Source organism: Dendrobates tinctorius, unplaced genomic scaffold (assembly GCF_039654945.1).
Source record: "Dendrobates tinctorius isolate UK_male_01 unplaced genomic scaffold, ASM3965494v1 ptg000294l, whole genome shotgun sequence".
NCBI lineage: Eukaryota > Metazoa > Chordata > Amphibia > Anura > Dendrobatidae > Dendrobates > Dendrobates tinctorius.
Genome location: NW_027361961.1, coordinates 970771 through 988464, shown reverse-complemented (window position 1 = coordinate 988464; position 17694 = coordinate 970771). Strand labels below are relative to the sequence as shown.

The 17694-nt window shown below is 47.4% G+C and overlaps 1 protein-coding gene across 2 annotated transcripts in view; it reads right to left on the bottom strand.

The window, feature by feature from the left end:
* The window catches only part of LOC141073002 (uncharacterized), a 38572-nt gene extending 26722 nt beyond the window's left edge, over positions 1 to 11850 (bottom strand). For both annotated transcript variants that reach the window (XM_073560284.1, XM_073560285.1), the window contains exon 1: positions 11731 to 11850. The gene's annotated coding sequence lies outside the window, so the exon portion shown is untranslated. The remainder of the gene's footprint in view (positions 1 to 11730) is intronic.
* Between the last annotated feature and the right edge of the window lie 5844 nt (positions 11851 to 17694).

The following is a 17694-nucleotide window of genomic DNA, read 5'->3' as shown; positions in this document are numbered from 1 at the left end:
GCCCAGGAGGCAGTACAAGCAGGGGAGCCGCTGAGGCGATGACTTTGCCCAGAACCTCACCTTCCCGGCAGTCCTGATGTACTCGCACCTCCCGTACCAACTGCTGGAATACCTGTCCCTGGGCTGTGTGGGAACCCCACTGCTTCAGGACCTTATGCGTGGGATCATTGAGGAGCAGATTGACGAACTCTCGTAGTATGTTCATGCCCAGAATAACTGGGTGCTGCTTATCGGTTTCTCCTTGCATCAGTACCACTCCTCTGCGACCAAGGGATTTACCGCACAACGTTACCTGCACCCAGACCACCCCGGCAACAGGGACCGGTAGTTGATTGGCGGCTACTAGTCTGATCATGGGTCCCAACTGGGGCCTCGCTGCCTTGGGGAAATTTTGCCGGAAATAAGTTGCAGGCATAGTTGTCACTTGTGACCCCGTGTCCACCAGGCACCGGATGGCCCGGCCCTCCACTTCTGCCCAAACCACCGGACATTTTGCGACCAAAGCTTCTGGGACTTCCACCACCAGTTATGGTTTTTGGCTCCGAGCGGCGTCCCCCCAGCCCGAAGCCCTCTAGTTTAATGACCGCCAGGGTGGGTATTTCCCACTTCGCGGACACTCTCGGGCGAAGTGGCCTGGTTCTCTGCACTCATAACACCGGGCCTGCGCAGACCGACCACCCCGCGGGGAGCAGGACCCCCAGGGGCCGGGATTAAAACTAGGCCGTCCAGTCCTGGACTCGGTCCTTCTCTTCACTTCGGCTAACTCACCCTTAATGTTCTTCAACTCTTGTTTCATCTCTTCCACCCATTGAGGCTCCTCGACTGCGTTCACGGAAGCCTCCACACTCCGGACCTTCCCCACGGGAGCCGCTTGCTCTCGAGCCCGTGCTTGACTTCCCACCTCTGAAAAGTCTATATGGGGATTGATTCTGATCTGCTCCCGTAATGCCTGTTTTATTAACGGGTCTCGCAGTCCAGTCACCAGTACGTCGCATAGGGTAATGTCAATAGGTCCTACCCCTACTTCGTCCTTTCTTTCAATAATAGCCGTATGCAATTCTTGGAGGACATTCATATACTAGGTGATAGTCTCCCCCTCTCCCTGCATTCGACTGAACAACTGGGTCCTTAATTCTCCCACATTAGTTGGGTCCCCATGGGTCTGTTCTACTATCTGCAAAACTTTATCAAAGGTGTTGCGGTGTCCCGGGGGCCTCAACATCACTGACCTCCGAACCACCCCGTCTAATGCCATGAGAGCTACTTCGGCTTACAGGTCAGGAGTCATTGGGTGCATCCGAAAAAGCCCCCGCATCCGCTCTGTCCAGCTCCATAGCATAGTATTGGAGCCGGAAAACCTAGGCAGGTTGTTCAGCATAGCCCCCAACAAAATGCTGGAACGGAGGCCCTCATTATCTTCTGTAGAGATCACAGCCCTGCCCTGGTCTGGGGAACCATTGTCCTCGCTCGGAGACTGCATCCTGCCGACTACGCCAAATGTAGGTAACAGCAGGTTCGCAGGAAGCAGTGACGAGACACGAGACTGAGTATTGTTTTGGAAAATAACGTTTATGAACTGGAGCCGCTAGGGCTATACTGAACAACAAAAAAGGGGTAACACTAATTGTCCTCGCAGGGACTCAACAACAATAACAATGCTTTTCTTTAACGAGAATGTGACTGGCCCAGCAAGGACAGCTATAATGGGGCCACGAAATGGCCAACTACGGGTCCTTATTTCCTAAAGTCAACTTATCCTTCCTGACGTCCCTCAGTGTTGCTGGTGTGGCTGCTTTGATGTCGCTGATGTGGCTGCTTTGACGTCGCAGCCGCTGGGCCCAGCTGTTGAGGAACTGTCATAGTCTTCAGGTGTCCAGCACCCATGAGAAGTTGGGGCACAACAGGCCCTAAGGGAGTCTTTCGTTGTGGTAACCCCCTGTAGCCACAGCAGGGTCCCGTTCGTTAGCGAGTCCACGGGGACTCCAGTCTCCCCAAGCAGGGAAGTGACGTAGTCTGGAAGAGTGGCGGTTGGTAGGCCACGGGCACAGATTGGGCTTGGGCAACGAGTCTCTCCGTAGGCAAGGAGCAGACCCCAACTGCCAACTGTAGCGAGGTAATGGCAGCCCTGGGCGGTGATGCACAGGCCGCAACTGCGGACTGTAGTGGGGCGGCAGCGAGCAGGCCGCCACTGCGGGCAGGATTGAAGCGGCGGCGGCCGCAGGAGACAGCGGACAGGCCGCAACGGGCTGGAGCACAGCGGTACCAGCTGCGGACGACCATGGGCAGGTCATGTCCCCGACTTGGCGGGGGAGTGACAGTCTCTGGTCGGTAAGTTCGGTACCTCCTCTCTGACGGGCACTGAGAATCTCCTCTCTGCTGCCGTTCTCCCCTCTGGTCACCGTCGGCCGCTCTAGCTCTCTCACAGTCCCACAGCCTCTTGTTCAGTGTCTGGCGTGCCACCAACTGTCTCCCCTGCGCACCCCCTGCTCCTTTTATACTCGCCCCTACCCTTGCTGCCCAGTCACGCTCGGTCATCTGCTCTCCTCCTTTGTTCCCCAGGTACTGTTTCCCTAGGAACCCAGATGGCGGTTCCCTTGGTTCCCGCCCAGACAACCTATTGTAACGATCAACGTGTGACTGGACACAGCGCCTCCAGCAGGGCGAATTTATGGCACACGTGACCCTGGATACACCGCCTCCAGCTAGGTGAATTTAAATAATAATGGAACGTGCAGCCGGATACACCGCCTCCAGCTGGCGAATTTAAGAAGTACACGTAAAATTGGATACCCCACCTCCAGATGGCGAATTTAAATAATAAGGGTAAACACAGGGAACAATTACAGTGTTGGGCCTTGCACTAGGGAATGGGGACGTGGAGACCTCCTGCACTCCCCTAAGCCAGTGACCCTGCACTCCTCAACAGTCCCTATGCCGGTTCCGCACCGGGCGCTGATCGGAAACCTAGAAACCCTGACTCACCCTGCACCTAGTACCTCACTAGGGAATTGGTCGGTGCGGAAACTAATCCCACCACTGTACTAGAACACACATAAGGAAAGTCACAAACAGGGATAAAGAAACACTTAGCTCTCTCTGTGCTAATGCTCCAGCACAGAGTCCACCACCAGAATGCAGCTCTCGTCTTGAAATGCTGCTACCAAGCTCTGTCAGAGCTGCAAGGAAATCCCCTCTGACTACTTCCACAACAGGGCTCAGACCGTGCTGCAAGGAGCTCTCTCCAGCTCCTTCCTCCACCAAGGTTGGTTGCAAATGAACAACTATCACCAACTCTGATTGCAACACCTGTGACTCTTTTATAGCAGAGCCAGCAATCACACCTGCATGATAAATGTGCACTTTAACTAAAGTGTAATACCACTAACCACCACCGGGGTAACTTAGACCAAACGACACCAAGTGTAATGACACTAATGGCCACCGGGGGCAATCAACCCCCTTTGGCAACAAGCCAAAGGAAAAAAGTTCACTATATACATTAAATCTGTCAGATCAAACTCAGATCATGACACCTATGGGGGGTCCTCCTACACTGTTAATGAGGTCCAGGCCCGCTCACTGCAGGCATCATTCTCCCCAACTCCTCTACATGAGCGGTCAAGAACATTACAGGGGGGGACGATTAGGACAGGTGAGTACATGGATTTTTTTAGATTATTCTTATTTTTACAGTTGGACACAGCGGGAGCAGACACTACTCTCATCATGGTCCCCTGCAGGTGCTGATCACAGCAACCCCCAACCTCCATGGTAAGGCAGAGATACTACCAGGCCAAAAAATAGGGTCGGTATCCCAGGTGTCCTTGTATGTGATATGTCTATTTGACAAACTAGACCCAATTACGGCTTGGTCTTAGCAACCAATACCCCTGATCCCCACTATTCAAACTATTTGTGAATCGAGTACCTTACTAGATGTTTTGAACAGCTGACATGTGCCTGCAATGGGCGCGGGTAGAATCGCGATCCACCCGCGCCTATTAACCAGTTAAAAGCCGCTGTCAATCTCTGACAGCTGCATTTAACGTGTGCTTCTGGCCATCAGGCTGGAAATACATGAACTGCTGACCCTGGAGAATCATAATGGCAGGTCAGTTTTAGCATTTAGTGAACCTAGCAAAAAAGCCAAACAAAAAACAAGTGTGGGATTGCAATTTTTTTTGCAATTTCACCCCAGTTGGAATTTTTTTTATCATTTTCGAGTACACGACATGCTAAAACCAATGGTGTTGTTCAAAAGTACAACTCATCCTGCAAAAAATAAGCCCTCACATGGCCATATTGACAGAAAATTAAAGTTATGGCTCTGGAAAAAAGGGGAGCGAAAAGCGAAAACGCAAAACCGAAAAAAGCTCTGGTCATTAAGGGGTTAACAGGTCCCGATTACCTAGCTTTCAGCTTCTGTGTATTGTTCCTGACAACACAATTAACCCATTTACAGTACCTTGTGAAAGTATTCAGCCCCCTGGAACTTTTCAACCTTTTCCCACATATCATGCTTCAAACATAAAGAAACCAAATGTAAATTTTTGGTGAAGAATCAGCAAGTGGGACACAATTGTGAAGTTGAACAAAATTTATTGGTTATTTTAAATTTATGTGGAAAGTCAAAAACTGAAAAGTGGGGCGTGCAATATTAATTGGCCCCTTTGCTTTCAGTGCAGCAAACTCACTCCAGAAGTTCATTGTGGATCTCTGAATGATCCAATGTTGTCCTAAATGACTAATGATGATAAATATAATTCACCTGTGTGTAATCAAGTCTCCGTATAAATGCACCTGCTCTGTGATAGTCTCAGGGTTCTGTTTAATGCACAGAGAGCATCATGAAGACCAAGGAACACAACAGGCAGGTCCGTGATACTGTTGTGGAGAAGTTTAAAACCAGATTTGGATACAAAATGATTCCTAAAACTTTAAACATCCCAAGGAGCACTGTTCAAGCGATTATATTGAAATGGAAGGAGTATCATACCACTGCAAATCTACCAAGACCCGGCCGTCCCTCTAAACTTTCATCTCAAGCAAGGACAAGACTGATCAGAGATGCAGCCAAGAGGCCCATGATCACTCTGGATGAACTGCAAAGATCTACAGCTGAGGTGGGACGCTCTGTCCATAGGACAACAATCAATCATACACTGCACAAATCTGGCCTTTATGGAAGAGTGGCAAGAAGAAAGCCATTTCTCATAGATATCCATAAAAAGTGTTGTTTAAAGTTTGCAACAAGCCACCTGGGAGACACACCAAACATGTGAAAGAAGGTGCTCTGGTCAGATGAAACCAAAATCGAACTTTTTGGCAACAATGTCAAATGATATGCTGGGCGTAAAGGCAACACAGCTCATCACCCTGAACACACCATCCCCACTGTCAAACAAGGTGGTGGCGGCAGCATGGTTTGGGCCTGCTTTTTTTCAGCATGGACAGAGAAGATGGCTAAAATTGATGGGATGAAGGATGGAGCCAAATACAGGACCATTCTTGAAGAAAACCTGTTGGAGTCTGCAAAAGACCTGAGACTGGGACGGAGCTTTGTCTTCCAACAAGACAATGATCCAAAACATAAAGCAAAATCTACAATGGAATGGTTCACAAATAAACGTATCGAGGTGTTAGAATGGCCAAGTCAAAGTCCAGACCTGATTCCAATCGAGAATCTGTGGAAAGGGCTGAAAACTGCTGTTCACAAACGATCTCCATCCAACCTCACTGAGCCCGAGCTGTTTGCCAAGGAAGAATGGGCAAGAATTTCAGTCTCTCGATGTAGAAAACTGATAGAGACATACCCCAAGCGACTTGCAGCTGTAATCGCAGCAAAAGGTGGCGCAAAAAAGTATTAAGTTAAAGGGGACGAATAATATTGCACGCCCCACTTTTCAGTTTTTGACGTTCCACAAAAATTTAAAATAACCAATACATTTTGTTCAACTTCACAATTGTGTCCCACTTGTTTATTCTTCACCAAAAATTTACATTTAGTATCTTTATGTTTGAAGCATGATATGTGGAAAAAAGTTGAAAAGTTCCAGGGAGCCGAATATTTCGCAAGGCACTGTATATTCCCCTTTTTTGTAACCCCTTTCTGACATTGGGCGTACATTTACGCCGATGTCGGACACCCTCCCTTTGATGCTGGGTCCGGCGGTGAGCCCACATCTTTCCAGGCACATATCAGCTGTTTTGAACAGCTGACGTGTGCCTGGAATAGCCGCGGGTGGAATAGCGATCCACCCGTGGCCATTAACCCGTAAAATGCTGACAGGGGCTTTTAACATGTGTGTCCAGCAATCATGCCGGAAATCCGCCCACCGATGAACCGCCTCACGTGATCGTAGGTCACCGGTTTGTTGACACGATAACCAGAGGTCTCCAGGAGACCTCTATGGTTGTCAGCGCCGGCTTGCTGTGAGCGCCACCCGGTGGTCGGTGTTTATAGAAAGTGAGTAATATAGAGGTGATCTGCTCGTCGCCTCTATGTAGCAGAGCCGATCAGGTTGTGACAGCTTCTAGTGTCCCATGGAGACTATCGAACCATGCCAAAAGTGAAAAAAAAATGTTTTTAAAAATATAAAAAAAAACGAAAAAAAATTTGAAAGTTCAAATGACCCCCCTTTCGCCCCATTCGAAACAAAACAATAAAAATAAAACCAAACATACACATATTTGGAATCGCCGTGTTCAGAATTGCCCAATCAAAAAAAAAGGAATTAACCTGATCGCTAAATGGCGTAGTGATGAAAAAAAGTCAAAACGCCAGAATTACGTTTATTTGGTCACCACAACATTACATTAAAATGCAATAACGGGCGATCAAAAGATCGTATCTGCACCAAAATGGTATCATTAAAAACGTTAGCTTGGCACACAAAAAATAACCCCGCACCCAAACCGAGATCACGGAAAATGGAGACGCTAAGGGTGTCAGAAAATGGCACATTTTTTATTTCACCACTTAGATAAAAAAGAACGTAGACATGAACTTGTAATGACCTGGAGAATCATAATGGCAGGTCAGTTTTAGCATTTAGTGAACCTAGTTAAAAAAAAGGAAAACAAAAAAACTGTGGGATTGCACTTTTTTCCGCAATTTCACCGCACTTGGAATTTTTTTTACCTTTTTCCAGTACACGATATGTTAAAACATGGCCATTTTGACCAAAAAATAAAAAAGTTATAGCTCTGGGAAGAAGGAGAGCGAAAAATGAAAATGCAAAACTGAAAATACCTCTGGTCATGAAGGGGTTAATCTGCATGTGTGTGGTGTCACTTAATTTGTAAGGGCTCATACTCACATGCGATATACTCACACGAGTCTCGCACGTCAATACCCAGCACTGCCGCCGGCACTCGGATCGGAGTGTTCAGCTGCAGAACGCTCCGAGTGCCGGCGGCAGTGCTGGGTATTGACGTGTGAGACTCGTGTGAGTATATCGCATGTGAGTATGAGCCCTTACAGCGTGGAAAATGTCTCCAAGAATTTACTTTTAGGGTATGTTCCCACGGTCAGTAAACGCTGCCGATTGGATGCTACGTACATCCGCAGCGTCCAGATGTTACAGCATAGTGGTTGAGATTTAAAAAAAAACCCATACTCACTATGCGTGCACCGGCATCCGCGGATCATCTGCGGAGACGAACTTGAGGCGCTTCTTTCCAGACTGCAGCATGTCTATTTATCTCGTGTAGACGTGACTTTTTAATATATTTATTAATGACCTTGTAGGGGGCATAGAGAGTAGAATTTCAATATTTGCAGATGACACTAAACTCTGCAGGGTAATCAATACAGAGGAGGACAATTTTATATTACAGGAGGATTTATGTAAACTAGAAGCTTGGGCTGATAAATGGCAAATGAGCTTTAATGGGGATAAATGTAAGGTCATGCACTTGGGTAGAACGAACAAGATGTATAATTATGTGCTTAATTGTAAAACACTGGGAAAAACTGTCACTGAAAAAGATCTGGGTGTATGGGTGGACGACAAACTCACATTTAGTGGCCAGTGTCAGGCAGCTGCTGCAAAGGCAAATAAAATAATGGGATGCATTAAAAGAGGCATAGATGCTCATGAGGAGAACATAATTTTACCTCTATATAAGTCACTAGTGCGACCACACTTAGAATACTGTGTACAGTTCTGGTCTCCGGTGTATAAGACAGACATAGCTGAACTGGAGCGGGTGCAGAGAAGAGCGACCAAGGTTATTAGGGAACTGGGGGGTCTGCAATACCAAGACAGGTTATTACACTTGGGGTTATTTAGTTTGGAAAATCGAAGGCTTAGGGGTGATCTTATTACAATGTATAAATATATGCGGGGACAGTACAAAGACATTTCTAATGATCTTTTTACTCTTAGACCAGTGACGGGGACAAGGGGGCATCCTCTACGTCTGGAGGAAAGAAGGTTTAACCCCTTAGTGACAGAGCCAGTTTGCAGCTTAATGACCAGGCCAATTTTTACAATTTTGACCACTGTCCCTTTATGAGGTTATAACTCTGGAACGCTTTAATGGATCCCGCTGATTCTGAAATTGGTTTTTCGTGACATATTGTACTTCATGTTAGTGGTAAAATTTCTTCGATAAGTCTTGTGTTTATTTATGAAAAAAATGGAAATATGGTGAAAATTTTGAAAATTTTGCAATTTTAAAACTTTACATTTTCATGCCCTTAAATCAGAGAGATGTGTCACAAAAACTTCTTAATAAATAACATTTCCCACATGTCTACTTTACATCACCTCAATTTTGGAAGCAAAATTTTTTTGTTAGGAAGTTATAAGGGTTAAAAGTTGACCAGAGATTTCTCATTTTTACAATAAAATTTACAAAACCATTTTTTTTAGGGACCACATCATATTGAAAGTCATTTAGAGGGGTGTACATGACAGAAAATACCCAAAAGTGGCACCATTCTAAAAACTAGACCCCTCAAGGTGCTCAAAACCACATTCAAGAAGTTTATTAACGCTTTAAGTGCTTCACAGGAACTAAAGCAATGTGGAAGGAAAAAATTAACATTTAACTTTTTTTGCAAAAAATTTAATTCAGAACCAATTTTTTTTTATTTTCACAAGTGTTAAAAGAGAAAATCAACCACAAAATTTGTTGTACAATTTCTCCTGAATACACCGATACCCCATATGTAAACCACTTTTTCAGCACATGGCAGAGCTCGCAAGGGATGGAGTGCCGTTTGAATTTTTCAAAGCAGAATTGGCTGGAATTGAGATCGGATGCCATGTTGCGTTCGGAGAGCCATTAATGTGCCTAAACAGTGGAAACCTCAAACAAGTGACCCCATTTTGGAGACTAGACCCCCCAAGGAACTTATCTAGATGTGTGGTGAGCACTTTGAACCCCCAAGGGCTTCACAGAAGTTTATAACGTAGAGTCGTGAAAATGAAAAATCATTTTTTTTTCCACAAAAATGATCTTTTCGCCCCCAAATTTTTATTTTTAAAAGGGTAACAGGAGAAATCATACCCCCACAGTTGTTGTGCGATTTGTCCTGAGTACGCCGATACCCCTTATGTGGGGGGGAACCACTGTTTGGGCGCATGGGAGAGCTCGAAAGGGAAGGAGTGCCATTTTGGAATGCAGACTTTGATGGAATGGTCTGCGGGCATCATGTTGCGTTTGCAGAGCCCCTGATGGGCCTAAACAGTGGAAACCCCCCACAAGTGACCCCATTTTGGAAATTAGACCCCCTAAGGAACTTACCTAGATGTGTCGTGAGCACTTTGAACCCCCAAGCGCTTCAAAAGAAGTTTATAAACGCAGAGCCGTGAAAATAAAGTCTTTTTTATTTCCACAAAAGTGATTTTTTTAGACCCATATTTTAGACCCCCAAAGTTGGTAAATAGTGGAAACCCCTCAATTCTTGCTCCAACTCTAACCCTAACACACCCCTAACCCTAACCTTAATCCCAACCCTAATCCCTAATCCTAATTCTAACCCTAATCCTAGTTCGCCCTAACCCTAATTCTAACCCTAGCCCAACCCTAACCCTAACCCTAATGGAAAACTGAAAAAAAAAATTTTTCTTTATTTCGTTATGTTGGCCTAACTAAGGGGGGTGATAAACGGGGGTTATGTACTATTTTGTTTATTTTGATCACGATGATAGTTTATCATCGTGATCAAAATGAATGAATGGAATCTGCCAGCCGGAGCCGGCAGATTCCCGGCGGGCGCACTGCACATGCGCCCGCCATTTTCCCCGGATCCAAGATGGCGACGCCCACCGGAGGACGTAGGCGGGACCCAGGACCACCGGGAGGGGACAAAGGACCACGGAGAGGTACCGGGGGGGATCGGGGACCCTCTTTCTCTCTCCTCTAATGTGCGATCACATCAGAGGAAAGAGAAATTAAAAGTAAAATCGCGGCTTCTTTTTTTTTTGCGGTCGCCGTTATAGGGTTAATAACGGCGATCGCAAAAGCTGGGTCAGTAAAAACCGACCGATTCATGTTCTCTGGGGTCTCGGCTACCCCCGACAGCCGAGACCCCGGAGAAAATCCGACACTGGGGGGCGCTATTCACTTTCTCCACAGCGCCGTGAATTAGCGGCGCTGTGGTTTTAGTACAGATAAATACCGCCGTTAAAAAGGCGTATCGGCGGTCGCTAAGGGGTTAAGCATAATCACAGACGTGGATTCTTTACTGCAAGAGCAGTGAGACTGTGGAACTCTCTGCCATATGATGTTGTAATGAGTGATTCCCTACTAACATTTAACCCTACGATGCATATCCCGGGCCTTTTAGGCCCGGGAACTTTTATTTTGCAAAATTCTGAAAGGTTTTTAAACTTAGAATTTTCAAACTCTAGGTACTCCTCAGGTCTGTAGTTGTGTGTAATTTCTAGTTGTTTATATATTTTTATGTGATGGGGTTTTTTTATATAATTTTTTTTTTTGGAAAACTACAGCTTTACATATCCCGGGCCTTTTAAGCCCGTATTAGGTTTATCATATACTCATCAGTTTATTTGTCTTTTTTTGCTATTTTCTGCAAGATTACTTGCTGTACTTTAGAATTTTGAAGACGTATTGCTTCTGGAAAGAAACAAACTTGGAAAGATATCTCACAAGATGAGCTTTATGCTTATATTGGACAAACACTTCAGGCAGGGTGTCAAAAAGCATATGATGTACCTATCAGAGAATTATTTCTGGACCAACATTCTGATCCTTACTATAAAGCAACGATGTCGGTGAATAGATATGTAAGAGTGTAGATTCCGAATGTCATGCATCGTAGGGTTAAGAAGGGACTGGATGCCTTTCTTGAAAAGTATAATATTACAGGGTATATACACTAGTTTCCTTAATATTGCGTTGATCCAGGGAGCTAGTCTGATTGCCGTATGTGGAGTCGGGAAGGAATTTTTTTCCCCAATGTGAAGCTTACTGTTGCCACATGGGTTTTTTTTGCCTTCCTCAGGATCAACACGTTAGGGCAGGTTAGGACAGGATATGGGGTGAACTAGATGGACTTAAAGTCTCCCTTCAACCTTAATTACTATGTCACTATGTAAGATAAATATCTCCCGTACAACGTATTGGACGTGATTATTCTGTCTGGTTCAATGAACACATGCAGATTCACCTGCGTTCAAAAGACGGCAGCGCTTTGGACAGAGCGGACGTGTGCTGCTTCTAAAGAGCTGCCGATTACTGACCGTGTGCACCTACCCTTAAGAATAAGAATCTTCGACAGCGCCGGCCGATGTCACCGCACTAACTACTGTAGAAACCACATGGACAAATATCAGATATTAGAGGATAACACAAGTCACAATACAGACAGGAGTGAGGTCCTGATCCCAGGAGCTACAGTCTGAGGAAAGGGTTAAAAAGCCTTCACTAGACCCCTGTACAGCTGTATAATGAGGCCCAGGCTTCATAGTGAAGGGACAGGAGTGAGGGCCTGTTCCCAGGAGCTACAGTCTGATAAAAGGGCCAAAAAGCCTTCACTAGACCCCTGTACAGCTGTATAATGAGGCCCAGGCTTTATAATGAAGGGACAGGAGTGGGGGTCTGTTCCCAGGAGCTACAGTCTGAGGAAAGGGCTAAAAAGCCTTCACTAGACCCCTGTACAGCTGTATAATGAGGCCCAGGCTTTATAGTGAAGGGACAGGAGTGAGGGCCTGATCCCAGGAGCTACACTCTGAGGAAAGGGCTAAAAAGACTTCACTAGACCCCTGTACAGCTGTATAATGAGGTCCAGGCTTTATAGTGAAGGGACAGGAGTGGGGGCCTGTTCCCAGGAGCTACAGTCTGAGGAAAGGGCTAAAAAGCCTTCACTAGACCCCTGTACAGCTGTATAATGAGGCCCAGGCTTCATAGTGAAGGGACAGGAGTGAGGGCCTGATCCCAGGAGCTACAGTCTGAGGAAAGGGCTACAAAGCCTTCACTAGACCCCTGTACAGCTGTATAATGAGACCCAGGCTTTATAGTGAAGGGACTGGAGTGAGGGCCTGTTCACAGGAGCTACAGTCTGAGGAAAGGGCTAAAAAGCCTTCACTAGAGCCCTGCACAGCTGTATAATGAGGCCCAGGCTTTATAGTGAAGGGACAGGAGGGAGGGCCTGATCCCAGGAGCTACACTCTGAGGAAAGGGACAAAAAGCCTTCACTAGACCCCTGTACAGCTGTATAATGAGGCCCAGGCTTTATAGTGAAGGGACAGGAGTGAGGGCCTGTTCCCAGGAGCTACAGTCTGAGGAAAGGGCTAAAAAGCCTTCACTAGACCCCTGTACAGCTGTATAATGAGGCCCAGGCTTTATAGTGAAGGGACACGAGTGAGGGCCTGATCCCAGGAGCTACAGTCTGAGGAAAGGGCTAAAAAGCCTTCACTAGACCCCTGTACAGCTGTATAATGAGGCCCAGGCTTTATAGTGAAGGGACACGAGTGAGGGCCTGATCCCAGGAGCTACAGTCTGAGGAAAGGGCTAAAAAGCCTTCACTAGACCCCTGTACAGCTGTATAATGAGGCCCAGGCTTTATAGTGAAGGGACAGGAGTGAGGGCCTGATCCCAGGAGCTACAGTCTGAGGAAAGGGCTAGAAAGCCTTCACTAGACCCCTGTACAGCTGTATAATGAGGCCCAGGCTTTATAGTGAAAGGACAGGAGTGATGGCCTGATCCCAGGAGCTACAGTCTGAGGAAAGGGACAAAAAGCCTTCACTAGACCACTGTACAGCTGTATAATGAGGCCCAGGCTTTATAGTGAAGGGACAGGAGTGAGGGCCTGATCCCAGGAGCTACAGTCTGAGGAAAGGGACAAAAAGCCTTCACTAGACCACTGTACAGCTGTATAATGAGGCCCAGGCTTTATAGTGAAGGGACAGGAGTGAGGGCCTGTTCCCAGGAGCTACAGTCTGAGGAAAGGGACAAAAAGCCTTCACTAGACCACTGTACAGCTGTATAATGAGGCCCAGGCTTTATAGTGAAGGGACAGGAGTGAGGGCCTGATCCCAGGAGCTACAGTCTGAGGAAAGGGGGTAAAAAGCCTTCACTAGACCCCTGTACAGCTGTATAATGAGGCCCAGGCTTTATAATGAAGGGACAGGAGTGAGGGCCTGCTCCCAGGAGCTACAGTCTGAGGAAAGGGCTAAAAAGCCTTCACTAGACCCCTGTACAGCTGTATAATGAGGCCCAGGCTTTATAGTGAAGGGACACGAGTGAGGGCCTGATCCCAGGAGCTACAGTCTGAGGAAAGGGCTAAAAAGCCTTCACTAGACCCCTGTACAGCTGTATAATGAGGCCCAGGCTTTATAGTGAAGGGACACGAGTGAGGGCCTGATCCCAGGAGCTACAGTCTGAGGAAAGGGCTAAAAAGCCTTCACTAGATCCCTGTACAGCTGTATAATGAGGCCCAGGCTTTATAGTGAAGGGACAGGAGTGAGGGCCTGATCCCAGGAGCTACAGTCTGAGGAAAGGGCTAGAAAGCCTTCACTAGACCCCTGTACAGCTGTATAATGAGGCCCAGGCTTTATAGTGAAGGGACAGGAGTGAGGACCTGTTCCCAGGAGCTACAGTCTGAGGAAAGGGACAAAAAGCCTTCACTAGACCCCTGTACAGCTGTATAATGAGGCCCAGGCTTTATAGTGAAGGGACAGGAGTGAGGGCCTGATCCCAGGAGCTACAGTCTGAGGAAAGGGACAAAAAGCCTTCACTAGACCCCTGTACAGCTGTATAATGAGGCCCAGGCTTTATAGTGAAGGGACAGGAGTGAGGGCCTGATCCCAGGAGCTACAGTCTGAGGAAAGGGGCTAAAAAGCCTTCACTAGACCCCTGTACAGCTGTATAATGAGGCCCAGGCTTTATAATGAAGGGACAGGAGTGAGGGCCTGATCCCAGGAGCTACAGTCTGAGGAAAGGGCTAAAAAGCCTTCACTAGACCCCTGTACAGCCGTATAATGAGGCCCAGGCTTTATAGTGAAGGGACAGGAGTGAGGGCCTGATCCCAGGAGCTACAGTCTGAGGAAAGGGCTAAAAAGCCTTCACTAGACCCCTGTACAGCTGTATAATGAGGCCCAGGCTTTATAGTGAAGGGACAGGAGGGAGAAAAGAGGGGAAAGGAGCAAGAAGAGCCGGACTGCCCATCACTAACCTGCAGAGCCGCACTCCACATATATGGCTGCTCTGTGCGCACAGGACCTGTGATGAGGTCACAGGAGGGGAGGAGTCAGGGGTCACATGATCAGAGGCCTCAGTGTATGCAGGACTCTGCTGTGCTGGTTGTCATGGTGCTGGATGAGGGGAAGTTTATGTGTGAGGTCAGGAGGGGTTTACTGTGTGGATGTAGCAGAGCCGTGTGTGTACGACATGTACGGAACGGAGCTGTGTGTGTAGGATGTGTACGGAGCAGAGTCGTGTGTGTACGAGGTGTACGGAGCGGAACTGTGGGTCTAAGGAGCGAAGCCGCAGGTGTACGGAACAAAGCCGTGTGTGTATGAGGTGTATGGAGCGGAGCTGTGTGTACTAGGTGTACACAGCAGAGCCGTGTGTGTACGATGTGTACGGAGCAGAGCCGTGTGTTTATACGGAGAGGAGTTGGGTGTACAGACCCCTCAGATATATTTGCTCCTTGAACTGTCCGTAGATCCTAGTTTGCTCTTCGCTCCCTGAACTGTCCGTAGATCCTAGTTTGCTCTTCGCTCCTTGAACTGTCCGTAGATCCTAGTTTGCTCTTCGCTCCTTGAACTGTCCGTAGATCCTAGTTTGCTCTTTGCTCCTTGAACTGTCCGTAGATCCTAGTTTGCTCTTCGCTCCTTGAGCTGTCCGTAGATCCTAGTTTGCTCTTCGCTCCTTGAACTGTCCGTAGATCCTAGTTTGCTCTTCGCTCCTTGAGCTGTCCGTAGATCCTAGTTTGCTCTTCGCTCCCTGAACTGTCCGTAGATCCTAGTTTGCTCTTCGCTCCCTGAACTGTCCGTAGATCCTAGTTTGCTCTTCGCTCCCTGAACTGTCCGTAGATCCTAGTTTGCTCTTCGCTCCCTGAACTGTCCGTAGATCCTAGTTTGCTCTTCGCTCCTTGAACTGTCCGTAGATCCTAGTTTGCTCTTCGCTCCCTGAACTGTCTGTAGATCTTAGTTTGCTCTTCGCTCCATGAAATGTCCGTAGATCCTAGTTTGCTCTTTGCTCCCTTAACTGTCCATAGATCCTAGTTTGCTCTTCGCTCCCTGAACTGTCCGTAGATCCTAGTTTGCTCTTCGCTCTCTGAACTGTCCTTAGATCCTAGTTTGCTCTTCGCTCCTTGAACTGTTCGTAGATCCTATTTGCTCTTCGCTCCTTGAACTGTCCGTAGATCCTAGTTTGCTCTTCGCTCCTTGAACTGTCCGTAGATTCTAGTTTGCTCTTCGCTCTCTGAACTGTCCTTAGATCCTAGTTTGCTCTTCGCTCCTTGAACTGTCCGTAGATCCTAGTTTGCTCTTCGCTCCTTGAGCTGTCCGTAGATCCTAGTTTGCTCTTCGCTCCTTGAACTGTCCGTAGATCCTAGTTTGGTCTTCGCTCCCTGAACTGTCCGTAGATCCTAGTTTGCTCTTCGCTCCCTGAACTGTCCGTAGATTCTAGTTTGCTCTTCGCTCTCTGAACTGTCCTTAGATCCTAGTTTGCTCTTCGCTCCTTGAACTGTCCGTAGATCCTAGTTTGCTCTTCGCTCCTTGAGCTGTCCGTAGATCCTAGTTTGCTCTTCACTCCTTGAAGTGTCCGTAGATCGTAGTTTGGTCTTCGCTCCCTGAACTGTCCGTAGATCCTAGTTTGCTCTTAGCTCCCTGAACTGTCCGTAGATCCTAGTTTGCTCTTCGCTCCCTGAACTGTCCGTAGATCCTAGTTTGCTCTTCGCTCCCTGAACTGTCCGTAGATCCTAGTTTGCTCTTCGCTCCCTGAACTGTCCGTAGATCCTAGTTTCCTCTTCGCTCCCTGAACTGTCCGTAGATCCTAGTTTGCTCTTCGCTCCCTGAACTATCCGTAGATCCTAGTTTGCTCTTCGCTCCCTGAACTGTCCGTAGATCCTAGTTTGCGCTTCGCTCCCTGAACTGTCTGTAGATCCTAGTTTGTTATTCGCTCCTTGAACTGTCCGTAGATCCTAGTTTGCTCTTCGCTCCTTGAACTGTCCGTAGATCCTAGTTTGCTCTTCGCTTCTTGAACTGTCCTTAGATCCTAGTTTGCTCTTCGCTCCTTGAACTGTCCTTAGATCCTAGTTTGCTCTTCGCTCCTTGAACTGTCCGTAGATCCTAGTTTGCTCTTAGCTCCCTGAACTGTCCGTAGATCCTAGTTTGCTCTTAGCTCCCTGAACTGTCCGTAGATCCTAGTTTGCTCTTCGCTCCCTGAACTGTCCGTAGATCCTAGTTTGCTCTTCGCTCCCTGAACTGTCCGTAGATCCTAGTTTGCTCTTCGCTCCCTGAACTGTCCGTAGATCCTAGTTTCCTCTTCGCTCCCTGAACTGTCCGTAGATCCTAGTTTGCTCTTCGCTCCCTGAACTATCCGTAGATCCTAGTTTGCTCTTCGCTCCCTGAACTGTCCGTAGATCCTAGTTTGCGCTTCGCTCCCTGAACTGTCCGTAGATCCTAGTTTGCGCTTCGCTCCCTGAACTGTCTGTAGATCCTAGTTTGCTCTTCGCTCCTTGAACTGTCCGTAGATCCTAGTTTGCTCTTTGCTCCTTGAACTGTCCGTAGATCCTAGTTTGCTCTTCGCTCCTTGAGCTGTCCGTAGATCCTAGTTTGCTCTTCGCTCCTTGAACTGTCCGTAGATCCTAGTTTGCTCTTCGCTCCTTGAGCTGTCCGTAGATCCTAGTTTGCTCTTCGCTCCCTGAACTGTCCGTAGATCCTAGTTTGCTCTTCGCTCCCTGAACTGTCCGTAGATCCTAGTTTGCTCTTCGCTCCCTGAACTGTCCGTAGATCCTAGTTTGCTCTTCGCTCCCTGAACTGTCCGTAGATCCTAGTTTGCTCTTCGCTCCTTGAACTGTCCGTAGATCCTAGTTTGCTCTTCGCTCCCTGAACTGTCTGTAGATCTTAGTTTGCTCTTCGCTCCATGAAATGTCCGTAGATCCTAGTTTGCTCTTTGCTCCCTTAACTGTCCATAGATCCTAGTTTGCTCTTCGCTCCCTGAACTGTCCGTAGATCCTAGTTTGCTCTTCGCTCTCTGAACTGTCCTTAG